Raw genomic sequence first — 19481 nt, 5'->3', positions numbered from 1 at the left:
ACCATGTGAGCTGGAGTAATCTTTTAGGCCATTTCTTTTTAACTGACTTTTAGTTTTGAAACACTTCTCTGGGCAATTGTGCCAATATGGTAGATACCTTACTGCTATCAGGATTCAGGCATTCTCTCTGATCATAGGACTATGATATGCTATGCCATCCCTAGCCACTTGTGGTGGCAGCGTTCTTCCTGACACATGCAGATAAAATGAGAATCCATTGTGTTAAACTTTGTGAGATCAAGAAACGTGTGCTGGGAGTAACATACCTTGTAAGGTGTCCCGGCTCATGGATTTACCACAGCTTTTGGCATTATCCATCTGTTATTTAGTTACATCAAACACCACATTAATTCAAACTCAGCATCTTAATTTTTCTTCTTCTGTGATTTTGGTGTGTTTTATGAATACTCATTGAAAGTTTCTCTGACAGCACAGGCACTGCTGGATGTATTTGTCTGCATACCCGATATTTCCTGGTAACTAAATGGCTCCTAGCTGATTCGCCAATGCTGGGTTCAGGAGCAATATTATGGTGTGGTCAATCTCCAAAACCCTACAATGGAAGAAGGCTCAGATAAGATGAACACAGGCAATGTGCTTCTGATGCTCAGGGAAGAGTACAGGGAGTGACCACAGCTATTGTAAAGACAGCTGAACTTAACACAAAAGAGACCAGAGGGTGGCCTTTGTTTTAGACAAAGTTGAGCCCGTCACTGATTGTGTAAATGGCCTTACTTGCAAAAAGGTGTGAATGTCTTTCTGAGCCATCCAGATCAGCATGGGGGGACTATCTGTGGCCCAGCACCAGAGTATAAAAACAGAGCAACCAACAGAATAAACTTTGAAAACAACTGGCTTCAGCTGGCTTCAACCCATGTACTCCTTCCCAGTGACTGGGGGTGTCCAGAGTCTTGACAGTGAGCGTATAGAGACTGATGATGGGAATTGTGTTTGTAATGTCATCCAACTCTATTGCAATTGCTATATTGTGTTTGTATTGTGACTTCAGTACATTGTTGCATACTCTGCTAAATCAAAATCCAATGTAATGTCCAATATCTTCAAATAAGTAAATTTGGTATTAAAACATTAAACCCTCCTCATGTAGAGTATCTGAAAGAGCCTGGTCAGAGGGTATTGGACTCTGACACAGGAGCAAAGCAGTTGACAGATTTGTTAACTGCATTGTAGAAGATCCAATTACAAGACTGATCTTCTCCTGAGGTTGCTGAGAATTAGTTTGATTTGAAAAGGTCATAAGATGTGTTTGGCTGGCAATAAGAGTATGATATTTTCAATGATCCCCTGGTAAAACAGCCTGTATGAGGATCTAATTTTTAAAGTTCTGGATCCTGCTACATCCCATCAGATTGAATTAAACTGTATCTGTATTTCCATTTCTCAATTTCACAGCTTCTTAAAAACTACTGGTCTGATCTTGTTCATCTTCTTTTTGCCAGCATTCACATCTACTTGTCTGTATTTATTGCTGATGTTTAAAATAATGTATTTTTTTCTGCGATTTGGTTAATTTTTTTTTTTAAAGATTGTATCTATTATTTTTTTTTTTATATTCTCAGAATAACCATTCTCCTGGCTGAGACTCACTTTTTGAATGGACAAAAGTAATAATGATTTCATCGACTTTGATGTTGAAGAATCTGGCTCAATTTCATATTCACAAGGACTATTAATGTCTTGGCAGCAATGACTAGGCCAGCTCTGCAACTCAGAGCCAATACATTAATACTCACAGTGATAATCACATTGAGCCAGAATCTCTGCCTTGCCAGCTAGAAAATGCAGTACAGGACCTGAGCCCAGACGGACAGTGCCCAAAAATGCCACCTGTTGGCTTTACTAATTTTTGGCTGTTCTACAGGTTCCTAAGACAAACTGGAACACACTGTCTGATCCCTCCATTGCCATTGTCCTGCCTTGACATATTCCCACTGCAGAGAATAGGATGGGAGTCTAGGTGTGTCTATGACAGCTTTGTTCCATCTTTCAATACGGCAAATTCTGTGGAAAGCTGCCTTGCAGAAAAATGAAAGGAGCAGATTACACATATTACATTACAGAGCAGTACTATACCAAAGATTTTTAGGTTTTTCAATATGTTGAGGGGTTTATTACCACCCTCACCTCTGAAAATCCCAAAATACTAGAAGCCTGGTGTCTATAATGGAAAGCCTATTTATGTTGTTATAACCCGATTAGTTAATTTTATTCGAAGGTTTGATTTTATTCTGGAAAAAATTCTTCTTTACTCCTAGAAATTAGTTTACAACCCACCTTGTCATAGGTAGTACACAGAGATGATACTAACATAACCTAGTTTCATACTTTTTCATCTGTTGATGTCCATGGAATTTTTTTGTGGTAGCAATATTTATAACTTGACCAAAAAACTATAAAGACATATGAGTGATGAACACAAAGTCATTTAAAATAAACCAACAGCTAAACTGTCTGGGACCAGAATGCAAAAAATTATTCCCAGTATAGCTAAACATCCTGTCAGAGCAACCTAATTTTACAAGGACATTGCTAAAACCATATTACATGATCTATTCTGAAAGATGTATGAAGCAAAAAATCAGACAATTCACAGTAATAGCTACTTATTTTTCCAAAACTGAAACAACAATAAACCATGATCTATTACCATGGTTTCATAAAAATCAGGCTGCATGGAGATATTTCTTAAATACAGAGTTCAGAAGCTATTTTAAGTGTCTTCTAAAAGAATTTATTTTCTTTAACTTCTAAAAGAACTTGCATTTTTTATAGGTACTTTTCTGAAACAAGTAACCTTTCCATGAAGATACATGTTTGGGGTCATCAGAACACACACAGATAGATAAATGATAGATAAATGATAGACAGACAGACTTCCTGTGTTCCAGGGCACACGTGGATAACAAGATAGTTTAAATGCTCAGACACACTTGAAAGTGTGATTTTTCTAAGTAGGGCGAAGCAAATGCAACCGGAGTTGTAATCTAGAAAGCTGAGTCATAAATAATAATAATAAAAATGCCTCCACAAACATTTGGAAATTGCTGCTGATCCAGACATAATATTGGACAGTAGTACTCTGTATTACATACTTCTAACAGCTCTCTCAGAAAACAGGCAATTTCCACACATCTGCAGCCTGAGAACTAACCCAGTTTGGGCAGGACTAGACAATTACGATACACAGGAAAACAGACCATACTGAGGTCTTTTTCCCTAAGCAATACTAGGCTGTTCTGAATGTACCTTAAGGTCCATGCACTTCATTCCGTCAGTGTGGATCAGATTTCCTGTTAGCTGGAAGCTAAAGAGGTGACTAGATGGCCCTGGCTCTAGAGCTGTTGATGAGAATTGGTATTTTCAGCACACATTCTTTGCTTGCTTGGCCTATGTAGTATATATGATGCACATTCAGTCCCAATGTCACTTCAGAGCCCTGTAGTTGACTGGCTGTGAAAGAGGAATGTACTCACACACAGTCATGGATTCCTCATAACGGGATATTTTTTTTGGAGTAAGAAACCGCTAAAACAGTTGTGTAATAAATAATTTAAAAATCTATCTTTATATTCTACTGAATCTTGTTTATATACATACTCAACAAAATGTAACAAACACATGGCATTTTCTCACAGCAATTTACAAAAAGATGTGTTCTTGCTTGTGCTTCACAGAAAAGTGCAACAGTGCAAAAAGAACGGAAGTACTTTACAAGTAACATACTTCTCTCCACTCCAACCAATTATATATGCACTCACCGTCTCTCTCTATGCCAGTATAAAAACTAAGCCCTTTGAATAAATGTCTTTGAAGTCAGTGTCACTGTTTGAAGTTAATGAGTAAACCCAGCTGATTTATTGCAACTGAGGGGATAGGAGGGATGAAGTCCTTCTCCTAAAAGAGTACACATTCACAGCTGACTGGTAAAACTCCTGTTTTAGAAGTAACGGAGTTCAGAGGCAGAGAGAGAAAGAAGAACGCACTAAGGAATGAGAGTAGAGGAATGTAGGCGCTGTTCTGTAGTTTGCTGACTGAAGTAAATCACATACATCAGATAAATAAGTGGTAAACAATGACTGAAACAACACAAACCTTTTCTTTCTAACAGTGAGCTAAGGTTGAAACAGAAATCATTCATTCATAAACAAGAGGATATAAAATCACTTTCATTTCAGCCAGTGTTTGTGAAACAAGTGACAAAGAATCCTGAGGGCTACACCCAAGGAGCATCTAAATGCTGCAGCGACTAAACTGATGGCAAAAAAAAAAGTGTGCTAGCTGTGCCTTGGCCATTGCTTGAGGGAGTCTGGTCAATGAAAGGATGTTACTAAAATGCTATGTAGAAATCTGCACTTCTTGCAGTGTTAATGACTTTAACATATATTTTGGTTTTAGGAGAAATGATTGATTTGATAGAGGCATATTGTAGTAACAGGTAATCTTATCATTGGAAGTAGATGTGTTTAGGTTGTATTTGATATAACAACTGCAATTTGCTTGCAAAGCAAATTTGAATACAAAGCATGCACTCAGGAACTTTAATGAGGATGTTAGTCTTTTGGTTTAGGCACTGTAAAAGCACATACTGAGTCATCCATCCGGAGAACAGATTCTGTATCAAGTAAATCTGATTCTTTTGCTTCCTTTTATTTTAGGATGAAGATTTTCTCTGCTGTATAGAATTTTGCTTCAGTTTCAAAGTTGTTATTCCATAACCAGGCAAAATCAGAACAAGGGCAGTAACAAGTAATCTTGGTATAATGTTGATTCTTGTGTAAACAAGCTTTGGTCAACAGATTTACAAAAATAATTGTATTGGATCTAAGATTAATTGCATAATATTTGCTCAGTATTAGAGATTTTGATTGTCATTCATAAATTAAAAACATTTGCAGTGATCGTGTGCTGTACATGCCTAGTTTCTTCATCTTAGTTAATGATTGATTTCCATATCCCCTCTCATTTCTTGTGCAAATCAATTTGCATAATAGCCAGGAGCCTCAGATCTTTTAGATTTATATTCAAAATATTGTTATGTGCAAAAAGAAAACATGCCTTATAGACAAAGCCAAATATTTATTGTCAATCATAAGAACAACAGTTAAAATCATTATGCACACAGATTTATGTATACCCTTTTTCTGATATTATTGCAACGCCACGTTACATCTTAAATTACTAGTCATAATTTACTATGTATTTTTCACGTACATCAGAAACTTTGGCTTTTTTTTTTTTTTTTACTGCTGAATACAGTTCTGCCCAGATCCCAGGTCTGTATTTCTTTAACTGACCATTTGTGAGCTACTTATAATCCGAAGGTTGCCGGTGCCAACATGTACCCTTGTTGTTTTGTTTTGTTTTGTTTTGTTTTTTAATCATAGCATGTTTATAGTTCTTTGCAGTACTCATAGAAATATATCTGTCTGGATATTTAGTGAAGGCTGAGGTACTTTCTCTACAATCAGGTCACTTGCAGGAGCGATTAGTAGATGAAAATATGACAATATATTTTGTAGTCTCTCAGGAGATCACGGAGAGCTGCACTGCAGCCTAAATACTGTTGTAGCAAAGTTGGTATAACCTTTAGAGTGACCTTTCTCTGTTGTTTAGTAAAAAGCAACTATAACTCGATAGAAAACAACATTAGCTTGCACATAATAATAAGTAGTATAATGACTCTTTAGCTACATAAACTACATTAACATCTTGCAGGAAGATAGAATTTCTATTAAAATTTCACAACTGCTCCAAAACCCAATGTCATTACCAAAAAAGCCAGACAAAAGGAAAGAGAAACATATTGGGGTTTGTCTTTGCAGTATTGCATACTGACATGCACTGAACAGGAGCTTTTTACAAAATCCGTTGGAGACTGACAGAAGAGTATATGTACAAATCCTACTTATTTTCACTTGAATTTAAGATATTTGTTTTCATACACAGTGCCTTTTGCACATTATTTTGTAACTTTATCTTTGAGTGTCAGACACAGAGTGTCTTGCTACTAAAGGAAAAATAAAAAGCCCGATTGATATGGGTGAGATGAGTACTTATATATTCACGTGACTGGTACAAGTAAGCCAGTAATACTCAGCTTATCCATGGGACTCAGCACATTTGAAACTAAGCTAGATCTTTACTAAGGAAAAAGTTTAGAGAGATACCACAACTGTAGCTAATATTTAACCTATTTATTCAGATTTACTGTCTGTTGCCTCCATTTCTGTTCTTCATCCCAGTTTTCTCTATTTAAACTGCATGCTATAGAACTGAGGGGAACAACCAAAACAACACACTTTCATATTTTTTCAGTGACTACTACAACAGTTAAGTCCTGTGGCTTTAATCTTCCTCGTTCTGGCTCACTATCAATCTTAGAAACAAATTATTGCTCGTAGTGGTATTCAGGTATCAAATATGCAATAACAGCATGGTCAAGTGCACTGTAGCCAGTAACTATCCAGAGAGACTTTCTTTGGAAGATCCTTTGGCCTGCATTTGGGAATTACCATGAAAAAGAGAAAAATATTTTTTTTTCTGGATGACAGAAGTGCCTGTTTCACTATTACATGACACCTAGTTTCAGAGCTAATTAAGGCTGACCAGTTGAGCAACCTTTCATCTTCAAGTAAAAAATTATAACAGACTCACAGCTGTTCTGACATTCCTTTGCTAATGTTTTGGACAAAAGACCATCTGTTGACACTAGCATTTATCAAAATAAGCTATAATAATACTTGTTATAGGTGTTATAATGAAGGAAAAAATTTCTTCTTGTTCTCAGTTTCTGAACCTACGTTACTATGTATAAAGACAGAGCACCTTAAAACATGAGAAGTCAATTGCTTTTAACAGGGTTAGCAGTTGCTGATCAACTGACCGGATTATCTAAATTCTAGCAAGACAGTCAGTAGCAAGACAGAAGCTAGATGTTTTTAAATTTCACTAGAGAGAGCCTAAACCCTGCACACTCCCTTGGCTTACTTCCTCCTGCATTTTTGTACCACTTATCCCTATAACACTTTTAGTGGAAAAGGCCATCTTGCTATCAAGACAGCAGTTCTTCAAGGTGAAATTATCACTGAGCAGATGGAAATTCAACCCTTCTGACAGAGGGCACAGGGACTGATTATTCAAAATGATGGGCTTGAAAGAGTTGTCGTAAATGGAACAGAAGACACTGAAAAATGAAAATAAAGAGGAAATTATCTTTGAACACATGTTGCTGAAGATCAGAAGAAAGTGATGGCATTTTGGAGAAAAATGGTGATCAACAAAAGGAAGGGGACAACAGGAAAGGCAGGAAAAAGAATTTAGAAAGAAGATGTAATCTTGTACATATATGTGAGGCAAATTTTGATGGCACAATGGAATCAGTTTTTTTGAGACTGCAAACAGAACCATCTTTCATCAGAAACAAATTAGGTATAATAGCAATAACTGTCATTTCTTCTTTTCCACAGATGACCTCTAGTCATTTCATATTCATAGATCATCTTATTCGGTACATGGACAAAACCTACTCCTACATGTGAGCCATTATCTGCAAAAAAGTGACATACTTGTACTTTAATACATCTTTTCTGGACAAATATACATATACAATATACATAACTGAAAATTCACTCTTCCTTTATTTAGCTGTGCATACTTAGCTGCTTTTCTGACACACCTTGTTGTTACACCTGTTTTATTTTACACTGAAGTCTCATAGTATGGTTCCACATAGTTATTTCTAATTGGTAATTCTTATTTAAGAACTCCACTTCTACCTCTAGCTTGTTTCTGACTTTAAGCTTTGACTCACTTGCTTTGACTTAGTCATTTGTAGCGTGGATTAAATTAACAGAAAAATCGAATAGAATCAAATCAGATCAGATAGATGAGAAGAGAAGAGAAGAGAAGAGAAGAGAAGAGAAGAGAAGAGAAGAGAAGAGAAGAGAAGAGAAGAGAAGAGAAGAGAAGAGAATATTCCTTTTGGAAGGGATCTACAACAATCACCTAGTCCAACTGCCTGACCAATTTGTGGTTGACCAAAAGTTAAAGCATGTTATTAAGGACATTGCCTAAATGCCTTTTAAAGCACTGACAAACTTGGGGCATTGACCGACTCTCAAGGAAGCCTGTTCTAGTGTTTGACCACCTTCTCTGCAAAGAACTGTTTCCTAATGTCAAATCTGAACTGCCCCCAACACACCTTTGAACCATTTCCATGTGCCCTGTCACTGGATACCAGGGAGAAGAGATCTGCACCTCCATTTCCAATTCCCCTCCTCAGGAAGCTGTAGAGTGCAACGATGGTTCTACAGATACATTTCCTTATGAAGTGCCTCTATGTCTGGAAACTTACATTTTATGCCAACCTACATGCTGAAAATTGTTTCTGAGTTACTATGAGACTGATGCATACGGATCACAAGAGATCCTGACTTGTGACTAAATGCAGTGGCAAAAAACTGTTTTGGGTGATAATAGGTCCAGAGATAGAGATGAGAGAAGCTTGTTTTCATGGGCATTGTCACACTGTTACTTTTGTAATTTGGGCATAATTTCATCATAGAGTAACTAACAAAACATTGCTGTACAGAATCATTACTATCCCAGCTGTTTGGTGGAACAGCATGCCATGTCAGCCTGACACCAGCTTATACAGAAATCTTATTTATAACTTGAAAGTGGCCTTGTTGCCTGTGACATTGGATGAGCTTTCATAGACCAATACTTATACAATGGGAAGTAGAAAATTAATTTTCCCCATACAAAACTACAGAAGGGTATGGGGAGTTCCAATGTTTTTCAAAATCTCATATACTATGCACTGCTTTTGTAGTGGTAATATGTGGGCTAGAAACCCTCGCATAATATTATATGTATGGTTTTGGCCACAGTTATCTTTAATCCCCTTCTTCCCCACCCCCCAAAAAAAAAGTCTCAGAGAACGGTGTTAGTGACAAGCCCACAGTGTAAACTGCTGGCTCATTTACTGTAACAGATACTTTTATACTGTCTAGAAAGAAAAGTCACAGGTGTATCAATTTAATTACTGGTCAGTCATTTTGCACTGATTCAGTCAGCAACAACATTGCCCTTTCCAGAAACTATTTCAGAATGGTTTTAAATCCATTGTTATGGCTGTCCCAGGTCCAGGTGCGAAAAATCAATTTCAAGATGAAGAAAGTGGAAACTTGCATACAGAAGAAAATTTGCATGATGGATGTTGATGAATTTATTTCTTTGGCAAAAAATTGAGCATGGCAGGGTATAGTGGACACAAAAATATAGAGTTAATATTAATTATGTCAGTTATCACAGTTTAAATAGAATTATTAACAATATCTTATCAAATAATTTTCTGTTTTCCTATTAAGAAGTCATTAAAAAGCCATATTATGAATGAATATTGCCTCAAACCTGAAAGAAACAGCCCAGTGTCATACCATGAAATCCCTGGTCTGGTTGGCTGCAACACAACATGACATTATTTCAGAGAATTCATCAGACACAACCCTCTCCACACACACATGCAAGAGAGAGAAGTCATTTTAGGGGCACAGCACCACACTGGGGCCAGAGGAGATATGAAGCTAGATTCTAGGCAGTGTGGAAATGACTAGTCTGTCCTAGACAGAGATAATGAGGAGTTGTATAGGTCATCTCTTTTATTGTTTCAGCACCAGCTAGCACTGACTGTTTCTGTTCCTTTCTGTTTCTTTTTCATTTAAGAGCAACAGCGTATCTTGGGAATTAATGTCATTGAGTCCATTCTGGAAACAGATATCTCCTCTTCAACCCCATTCGAGATTTCTGCATGATACTTTAAGTGGGTTCTCCCCAAGGTCAATGTTTTCTCAACACCTGTAGTTTAGAACTGCCTTCTAGCAAGTGTTTCTCTTGACTTCATGCAGATTCCCTTTTCTGTAGGAGTTACTTCTGTACATTTTTGGCTTTTTCTGTTATTAGTTTATGACACAGAGCTCCTAAGTCTTTGAATACACCTTGAAACAATTAGTCCTAAAGCTTCCATTCACTCTATAAGGAAAATGGTCTGTAGTTTTCTTCAAAATTTGTATCACTTTCTATCTTCTATTTCTGACATTTTTACATTGTGTTTAATGGAGAGTATTTAAGGAGCTTCTGCATTAAGCAAAACTTCCCAAGCTGACATTAGGCTGAAGTTTATCCATAATTTTGCTCTCTGTATCCAAACAATGCTTTCTCCCCTTCCGTTCTTTTTCCTGAAAGAGTGGGTATTTTGTACGACACAAACCATAAGGACAAAAAAAAAAGCAATAGGTTTTGTCTTTTCTGTCACCATACAGTATAGGTTACCTTATTAACAAGATAATGCAACAGTTTTTGGCCAAGCCACCACCCAGAAGTAGTCTATGTGTAGCAATATGCAGTATCTTGTCAGATACTCCAGCTGTTCCTCCCTTTACTGGACTCCTGAGACTATTGAAGCTAAAAGTTTTACCTCCCTTATGTTTAGTCCTTATTTTATATCTGTGTTTCAGCTTTAATTGTTAATAGAGCTGCATCCTACTCTGAGAATGCAAAATTTCTGTAAAAATGTCACACGGACATAGCAAATAACAGTCCTTATATATCACTAATTTCTGTTTTATGGCCACTGTATGTGCACTTACTCTACTGGTATTTAAAGAAAATATGCTTCCAAATACATGTGTGAGGTGAGAAAGCTGTTGAATTACTTTTTTTCACTGTGTTGTTGAAAACCAGTTTGTTCTTGAGGTGGGAACTGAAGCAGATTAACCACCATACAAGAGTAAATTTTCAAGAGAGACAGTCATAATTGGCTTTAGAAGTTATGACGAAGACATAAACAAGTTTTTTATTGCTAAAATAAAATATTCAGTAGATGGAATAGTTTTATATATACTGCATGGGTGAAAAGTATGTTTGGGGTTATTATAGAAATGGAAAAGGTGAACAAAGTGTGTATGAATATATGAATGTTTACATGACTCAGAGAAGTGTTTTTTTAAAGCTTTGGGGGCTTTTAAACTCAAAAACAATGACTAAATGAAAAGACTTGTTATGACCTTGTGTAGATTTTAGAAATCATTTTGGAAAATGCTTTACATAAGTACATAATTAACTTAATGAATCAAATTTACTGTTGCTTCTCAGAGGGAAGCTGAAAATTCACCTCTGAGTAAGTGAAGTGTTTTAAATGCTGTTCCATTTATAGCTTCGTTATGGATTTAAGGCCAATGAATGAGGCACCATGACACAAAATAGCCATTTGACTAACTGCCAATATTTGAGGCTGGAAATGTAAAATAATTTTATCAGGAGAAAAATACATTTAAAAGATGAGAAGCAATGTAGAAATTCAATATATTTAAAGGCAGAAAATGGTTTTTTTTTTACAACCTAATGCAAGTCAGTGCTTCCTGGTCTTGAAAATGTAATGTGTTTATTTCAGGTGGGTTTATGTCTCAAAGATAGCTGTTAGCGATAACCTAGAAATTGCCCTTAAGAATTCAGCTTGTCTATTGCTGAATTGACCTATGATGGTCTGAAGACAAGATGCAGGTCTGGGGATACTGCACATAAAGGTAACTTACTTTAGAGTTCTAAATGTCCTTTCACAATGTGTTATTTTCTATACATTTTGACAGCTTGCTAGGCAAAATTCAGAAGAGAAAAAGTATGGGACTTCAAAGGAAATGACTGGGGTTTTTAAATATGTATAGTTTATATAAACGGATTTTCCTTTAAAAGGTTTACAAAGAATAGATACTCCACTTTAATGAATGGGAGCTTTTGTCCAGAATACCACAAAAAAGGTTATGTTAACTATAGATAGTCAGAATATTAATTAAAAATATAAAATCATTTGAGCCAAACCTTTCTGAGAGCAAAGGCTCATTTGAGGGAATTTAATGCTTTTATAAAAATTAGAAAAGTTCTGGAACTGTTAAACAATTTTCTTTAAATATTTTAAACTTCTTTAAAACATTTTAATAATTATGCAAAAAACCCTGTTTTAGTTTTGTCAAAAATTTAATTCGATTGCCATTGAAAATATTATGAGGAGAATAAAAGTAAATTCAGGCTGAAGTAGAAACAGCAATTTCAAAAACTCTCAGAATTTAAAATAGTTGCCCAGGCAGATCTGATTTCAATAACAACTTAGCTAGCTATAAGATGTATAAGATAAAAAATCTTATATTGACAGTTGATTCCACTATCTTCTCCTTTAAACAAGATCCATCAGGTTTCTGTTAGTTTTGTTTGTTTTCTTGTTTTTATAAAAATTTAGGCTTATTTTCACTGCATTTCAGGTATACTTTATCCAGGTTTACTCTTAATTCTAATTCTTGGATTACTACCCATTGTCTGCCACATCTACTTAGCAGCAAAATTCCTCCTATCAGATGCTTTTAAATGCTTTTTATTAGATATTCTTGTGTGTGGGAACTGTATAAGGTTTACATAGCAAAGGGTTTACATACCCCCTGGTAGCAGGGGGTGCTACACGGGTGGCTTCTGTGAGAAACTGCTTGAAGCTTCCCCCATGTCTGACAGAGCCAGTGCCAGCTGGCTCCAAGACGGACCCACTGCTGGCCAAGGCTGAGCCCATCAGAGATGGTGGTAGCGCCTCCAGGATAACATATTTAAGAAGGGGGGGAAAAAACATCTGGAGAGAGGAGTGAGAATATGTGAGAGGAACAAACCTGCAGACACCAAGGTCAGTGAAGAAGGAGAGGGAGGAGGTGCTTCAGGTGCCAGAGCAGAGATTCCCCTGCAGCCTGTGGTGAAGACCATGGTGAAGCAGGATATGTCCCTACAGCCCATGGAGACTAACAGTGGAGCAGGTATCCACCTGCAGTCCATGAAGGACCCCACACTGGAGCAGGTGGATGCCTGAAGGAGGCTGTGACCCCATGAGAAGTCCACACTGCAGCAGGCTCCTGGTAAGACCTGTGGACCCATGGAGAGAGGAGCCCACGCTGGAGCAGGCTCCTGGCAGGACCTGTGACCCCATGGGGGACCCACGCTGGAGCAGTCTGTTCCTGAAGGGCTGCACTCTGTGGAAGGGACTCACACTGGAGCAGTCTGTGGAGAACTGCAGCCTGTGGGAAGGACCGGACTAATGTTGGAGAAGTTGGTGGAGGACTGTCTCCTATGGGAGGGACCCCACACTGGAGCAGGTGAAAAGAGTGAGGAGTCCTCCCTCTGAGAAACCTGTGATGACTGCAAACCCTATTCCCTGTCCCCCTATGCCACTGCGAGGGAGGAGGTAGAATATTCAGGAGTAACGTTAAGGCCAGGAAGAAGGGAGGGGTGGGGGAAGGTGTTTAAGATTTAGTTTTTACTTTCTCATTACCTTATTCTGATTTGACTGGTAATAAAATAAACTATTCCCCCAAGCTGAGTCTGTTTTACCCATGACAGTAACTAGTGAATGATCTCTCCCTGTTTTTATCTTAACCCGAGAGCCTTTCATTATATTTCTCATCCCTGTCCAGCTGAGGAGGGGGAGTGAAAGAGTGGCTTTGGTGGGCACCTGGCATTCAATCAGGGTCAACCCACTACAGGAATATATAAGTACAGTGATGCATATGTACTGAATATATATATGTATGTGTACTGCAGGACAATTCAACAACCCTATGCCCCCTGTAGAGTCATCAGGTCAGATCTCTAGCATTGAGCTAGGTGATTTTTTTTTTTTAATAAAAGAGGCTTATAGGCAAAGCTATTTAAGTAGTTTAGAGCCAAATCTTCTTCTCAAAAGCCACTCAAATGCTTGATTTTTCTTTTTTTTTTCTTTTTTTTTTTTTTTTAAACGCAGAGATCCTGGAAGCAGCACTCAGTCGGCAAGGCATGCAGTGGCAGAAATGGTAAGTCCTGTGACTGGGTGCTAGATTGGGGTCAAAACAGTGGTTTCCTGTGCCAGGGAACCCGACAAAGAGCCCGGTGGGACCCTCACACCAAAAACAACCGGCTGCTCTCGCGAGCGAGACAGACGGTGCTTGGGTGTTGCCGGGGCAACGGCGGGAGATTTAAACGGCTCCCTAGGGAGCGCAAGCCACCAGGACCGTGGCGCGTCAGGAAGGGCATGGCGCGACAGTTTGCACGGCAGTTCAAGCGGGCAGCTGGCGAGCTCTCCTCGTGGTCTATGCTCTCCCGGAAAAGACATAGCCATGGTCTCCGCTCGGACAAGAGCTATCTCCAGGACACATGTGGCAACGCAGACAGAACTCCCACTAAAACATGCAGCCACCCAGGTCTCTGTCTGCAGGGAGTGCCAGAGCCTTGCTCCAGTCATGGAGGGCTCCCAAGACAGGACCTGCATGAGGTGTGAGCAGGTGGAGGATCTGCTCAGCATGGTGGCAGAGCTGAAAGAGGAAGTTGCGAGACTGAGGAGTATCAGGGAATGTGAGAGGGAGATAGACTGGCGGAGCCACTCCCTACCATCCCTGAGACAGGCACACCAGATGGAAGCATCAAGAGAAGGAGCGGCGCCCCTGCCCTTGTGCCACCAGGCAGAGGGAGGGGACCCAAGAGACAGAAGATGGGTGCAGATCCCTGCTCGGCGCAGTAGGTGAATCCCCTCCCGGCCAACTTCGCCCCCCCAGGTGCCCTTACAAAATAGGTATGGGGCTCTGGAATCCGAGGGCCAGGAGGACGACGATACAGACAGCGATCCACCCAACGGGTTGACTAGAGGGAACCAGTCAGCCCCACGCATTACAACAGCCACTGGTAAGAAAAAAAGAAGGGTAATTGTCATAGGGGACTCCCTTCTGAGGAGAACAGAGGGCCCGATATGCTGGCCGGACCCATCCCATAGGGAAGTCTGCTGCCTCCCTGGGGCAAGGGTAACAGACACTACCAGGAAGCTCCCTGGGCTAGTAAAAGGATCCGATTATTATCCACTAGTGGTTGTTCAGGTCGGCAGTGATGAGGTAGCTGAGAGAGGTGCAAAGACAATTAAAAGGGACTTTAGCGAACTGAGGTGATTGCCTGAAGGATCAGGAGCGCAGATAGTGTTTTCCTCCATCCCATCGGTAGCCAGGAGACATATGGAAAGGAACAGGAAGTCCCATCTCATTAACACGTGGCTCAGAGGCTGGTGGCAGCAGTGGAATTTTGTTTTTTTTGATCATGGGGCAGTTTATATGGCCCGAGGCCTGCTGGAGACAGACGGGGTTCACCTGTCGCAAAGAGGGAAAAGGATTCTGGCTCAGGAGTTAGCAGGCCTCGTTGAGAGGGCTTTAAACTAGATATGAAGGGGAAGGGGATAAAACCAGGCTTGCTAGGAATGAGCCTAGGGGTGGCACACCTGTGTTGGAGAAGAGATCAATAGATCAACTGAAGTGCAGTTATACCAAAGCACGCAGCATGGGCAATAAACAGGAGGAGCTGGAAGCCATCGCGCATCAGGGAAACTATGATGTGGTCGTCATCACAGAAACATGGTGGGATGACTCACACAACTGGAGCACTGCAATGGATGGCTACAAGCTCTTTAGAAGGGACAGGCAAGGAAGGAGAGATAGAGGGGTAGCCTTGTATGTCAGAGGGTGTTTTGACTGTCTAGAACTCAATGACGGTAATGATAAGGTTGAGTGCTTATGGGTAAGGGTCAGGGGGAAGGCCAATAAGAAAGACAACCTGCTGTTTACGAAAAGAGAAAGCCTGGTGGGTGATGTGGTGGTTGGAGACTGTCTCTGGCTCAGCGACCATGACATGATAGAGCTCTCGATTCTTGGAGAAGTAAGGAAGAGGGTCAGCAAAACCACTACCCTGAACTTCAGAAGGGCAGACTTTGGGTTGTTAAGGTGTCTGGTTAACAGAGTCCCTTGGGAGGCAGTCCTGAAGGGCAAAGGAATCCAGGAAATCTGGATGTTATTAAAGACGGAAGGCTCAAAGGCACAGGAGCAGGCCGTCCCTGTGTGCCGTAAGTCGAGCAGGCAGGGGAGAAGATTGGCTTGGCTGAATGGTGAGCTTTGGCTGGAACTCAAGAAAAAAAGGAGAGCTTATTGCCTTTGGAAGAAGGGGCAGGTGACTCAGGAGGACTACAAGGATGTTGTGAGGTTATGCAGGGAAAAGATTAGGAAGGCGAAGGCCCAGCTGGAACTTAAACTGGCTGCCACCATTAAAGATAACAAAAAATGTTTTTATAAATATATCAGTGACAAAGGAGGGCCAGGGAGAATCTCCCTCCTTTGTTGGATGTGGAAGATAACCTTGCCATGAAAGATGAGGAGAAAGCTAGGGTAATTAATGCTTTCTTTGCCTCAGCCTTTAATAGTCAGACTGGTCATCCTTGGGGTTGTCAGGCCCCTGTGCTGGGAGATGGAGATAGCATGCAGAATGAAGTCCCAGTTGTTGAAGAAGTGGCAGTCACCGACCTGCTCTTTCACCTGGATGTTCACAAGTCTATGGGGCCGGATGGGATCCACCCGAGGATACTGAGGGAGCTGGCAGAGGAGCTCACCAAGCCACTGTCCATCATTTATCAGCAGTCCTGGTCAACTGGGGAGGTCCCAGATGACTGGAAACTAGCGAATGTGATGCCCCTCTACAAGAAGGGTTGGAAGGAAGATCCAGGGAACTACAGGCCTGTCAGCCTGACCTTGGTGCTGGGAAAGGTCATAGAGCATAGATCATATTGAATGCCCATTATGTGGCACGTGCGGGACAATGAGGGGATTGGGCTCAGCCAGCATGGGTTTGTGAAAAAGAAGTCATGCCTCACTCACCAGGTCTCCTTCTATGATAAGGTGACCCGCTTAGTGGATGACGGGAAGGCTCTGGACGTTGTCTACTTGGACTTTGGTAAACCCTTTGACACTGTCTCCCACAGCATTCTCCTGGAGAAGCTGGTCAATCACAGCTTGGACAAGTGCACTCTGCGCTGGGATAAAAACTGGCTGGACGGTCGAGCCCAGAGAGTGGTGGTGAATGGAGTCAAATCCAGTTGGCGGCTGGTCACGAGTGGTGTTCCCCAGGGCTCGGTGTTGGGGCTGGTCCTGTTCAATGCCTTCACTGATGACCTGGATGAGGGGATTGAGTGCACCCTCAGTAAGTTTGCAGACGATAACAAGCTGGGTGGAAGTGTCGGTCTGCTGGAGGGCAGGAAGGCCCTACAGAGGGCCCTGGACAGGCTGGATCAATGGGCTGGAGCCAACGGTATGAGATTCAACAAGGCTAATTGCTGGGTGCTGCACTTGGGTCACAACAACCCCATGCAACGCTACAGGCTTGGGGAGGAGTGTCTGGAGAGCTGCCTGGCAGAGAAGGACCTGGGGTTGTTGGTTGACAGCCACCTGAACATGAGCCAGCAGTGTGCCCAGGTGGCCAAGAAGGCCAATGGCATCCTGGCTTGTATCGGGACTAGTGTGGCCAGCAGGAGTAGGGAGGTGATCGTACCCCTGTACTCGGCACTGGTGAGGCAGCACCTCGAGTACTGTGTTCAGTTTTGGGCCCCTCACTACAAGAAGAACATGGACCGTGTCCAGAGAAGGGCAACAAAGTTGGTGAAAGGTCTAGAGAACAAGTCTTATGAGGAGCAGCTGAGGGAATTTTGGTTATTTAGTCTGGAGAAGAGGGGGCTGAGGGGAGACCTTATCGCTCTCTACAACTACCTGAAAGGAGGTTGTAGCGAGCCGGGGGTCGGTCTCTTCTCCCTAGTAACAAGCGATAGGATGAGAGGAAACAGCTTCAAGCTGCACCGGGGGAAGTTTATGTTGGATAGTAGGAAAAACTTCTTCCAACAAAAGGGTTGTCAGGCATTGGAACAGGCTGCCCAAGGAGGTGGTGGAGTCTCCATCCCTGGAGGTAGTTAAAAGAGGGGTAGATGTGGTGCTTGAGGATATGGTTTAGTGGTAGACTTGGCAGTGATAGGTTAGTGGTTGGACTCGATGATCTTAAGGGTCTTTTCCAACCTTAATGATTCTATGATTCTATTTATTTATTTTTTTATTTTTTATTCAATGACATCATTCTTTTAAAATTTTATTTATTCAAAAGCAGAAAAAATGGTATAGTGTGGATGAAAACTTGTAAAAGTGATAATCACTTTAAAAATTCCTTTTTTCATATCAATAAATCTAGAAAGTAATTTTCAGAACTGCTAACTTAGATTGTTTCTATTCATGCCAGCCTTAGCATTTTTGCATTTTTACTGTTTTATGCAATGTGAGTAGGTAAGAGCGGTACTGTGTACTTTCAAAAATCGTACTTTTCCTTAATGTGTTTTTTTTCTGTGCAATAATAACATTTAACAGCAATTAATGGTAAATGAATCTCAAAATCCCCAGGCTTAAAATGAATCTGTAGAATACAAATGGGTAACCTTTTGACTTCTGATTTTAACAAAAAGGTCAGTCGTTTTCTTCTCATTCCCCTCACAGAGCTGAAGACATGCATATAGCAGTGGGTAACTTCACAGCACAAGAGCAGCAGCACAATGTGACATTACAATGTAGCTTGTTGCAGGCCTTTCATTTCAACAAGAGCCAGCTGTTTGATTATTCATTTTCTTCAAATTCAGAAGCCAGGAGGCACTATATTCTGAGGGTTTAGCACTACCAGGAGAGTACTTACAGAGAGCTGGATATTTACTGAGAATAATACCACAGAAACTACTGTCCTGCTTTGATTAAGCATAAACAGAAGGAGTTAATAACAGACTTTAAAGCCTGATATGTGAAACAGAATATGGAATTTGGACATTCAATATAAGTGCCAATGCACTTGAAGTTTGGGTCATCTAAGGAAGCCAATACTAACAATTGATGTGAGTTAATGAGCACTACATTTCCTTCACGATATACAAAGTTTTGGCTTACAAGGTGCTGAAGGTCAAGTCTGTTATTTATCACCTCCATAATCTAATATTTTTCATCTATGTGGGACACTTAATTAACTCTCAAGTGTTTCATTTTCTAATTCAGGATCATGACATACCCATGATCTGGACAAATAATCTTATTTTGAAAAAGATGAGTGACCCAAGGAGCCTGCTCCAGCATTTGTTCTTCATGAGCTGCAGTTTTCTTCAGGGCGTAACCACCTGTTCTAGTGTGGGGACCTGCATGGGCTACAGGGTGAATACCTGCTCTGGTGTGGACCTCCATGGGCTGCAGCAGGACAACCTGCTCCACCATGGTTCTTCTCCACAGGCTGCAGGGGAATCTGCTCTGGCAGCTGGAGCACCTCCTCCCCATCCTTCTTCTCTGACCTTGGTGTCTGTGGGTTGTTTTTTACACTTCTTTTTCTTCAATCCTCTCTCACATACTCCACTAAACAGTATTTTTATCCCTTAAATATGTTTTCACAGAGGTGCCACCACCTTGATTGATGAGCTCAACTATGTCCCATGGTATGTCTGTTGTGGAGCTGTCTGGAGTCAGCTGTGTCTGGGATGGGGCAGCCTTGGTCTCTTCTCACAGAAGCCCCCATGCAGTCCTTCT

The sequence above is a fragment of the Phalacrocorax aristotelis genome, chromosome 1 (genome assembly GCF_949628215.1).
Source record: "Phalacrocorax aristotelis chromosome 1, bGulAri2.1, whole genome shotgun sequence".
NCBI classification, from domain to species: domain Eukaryota; kingdom Metazoa; phylum Chordata; class Aves; order Suliformes; family Phalacrocoracidae; genus Phalacrocorax; species Phalacrocorax aristotelis.
The sequence above is the reverse complement of the archived record's forward strand: the minus strand, read 5'-3'. Positions refer to the sequence as shown.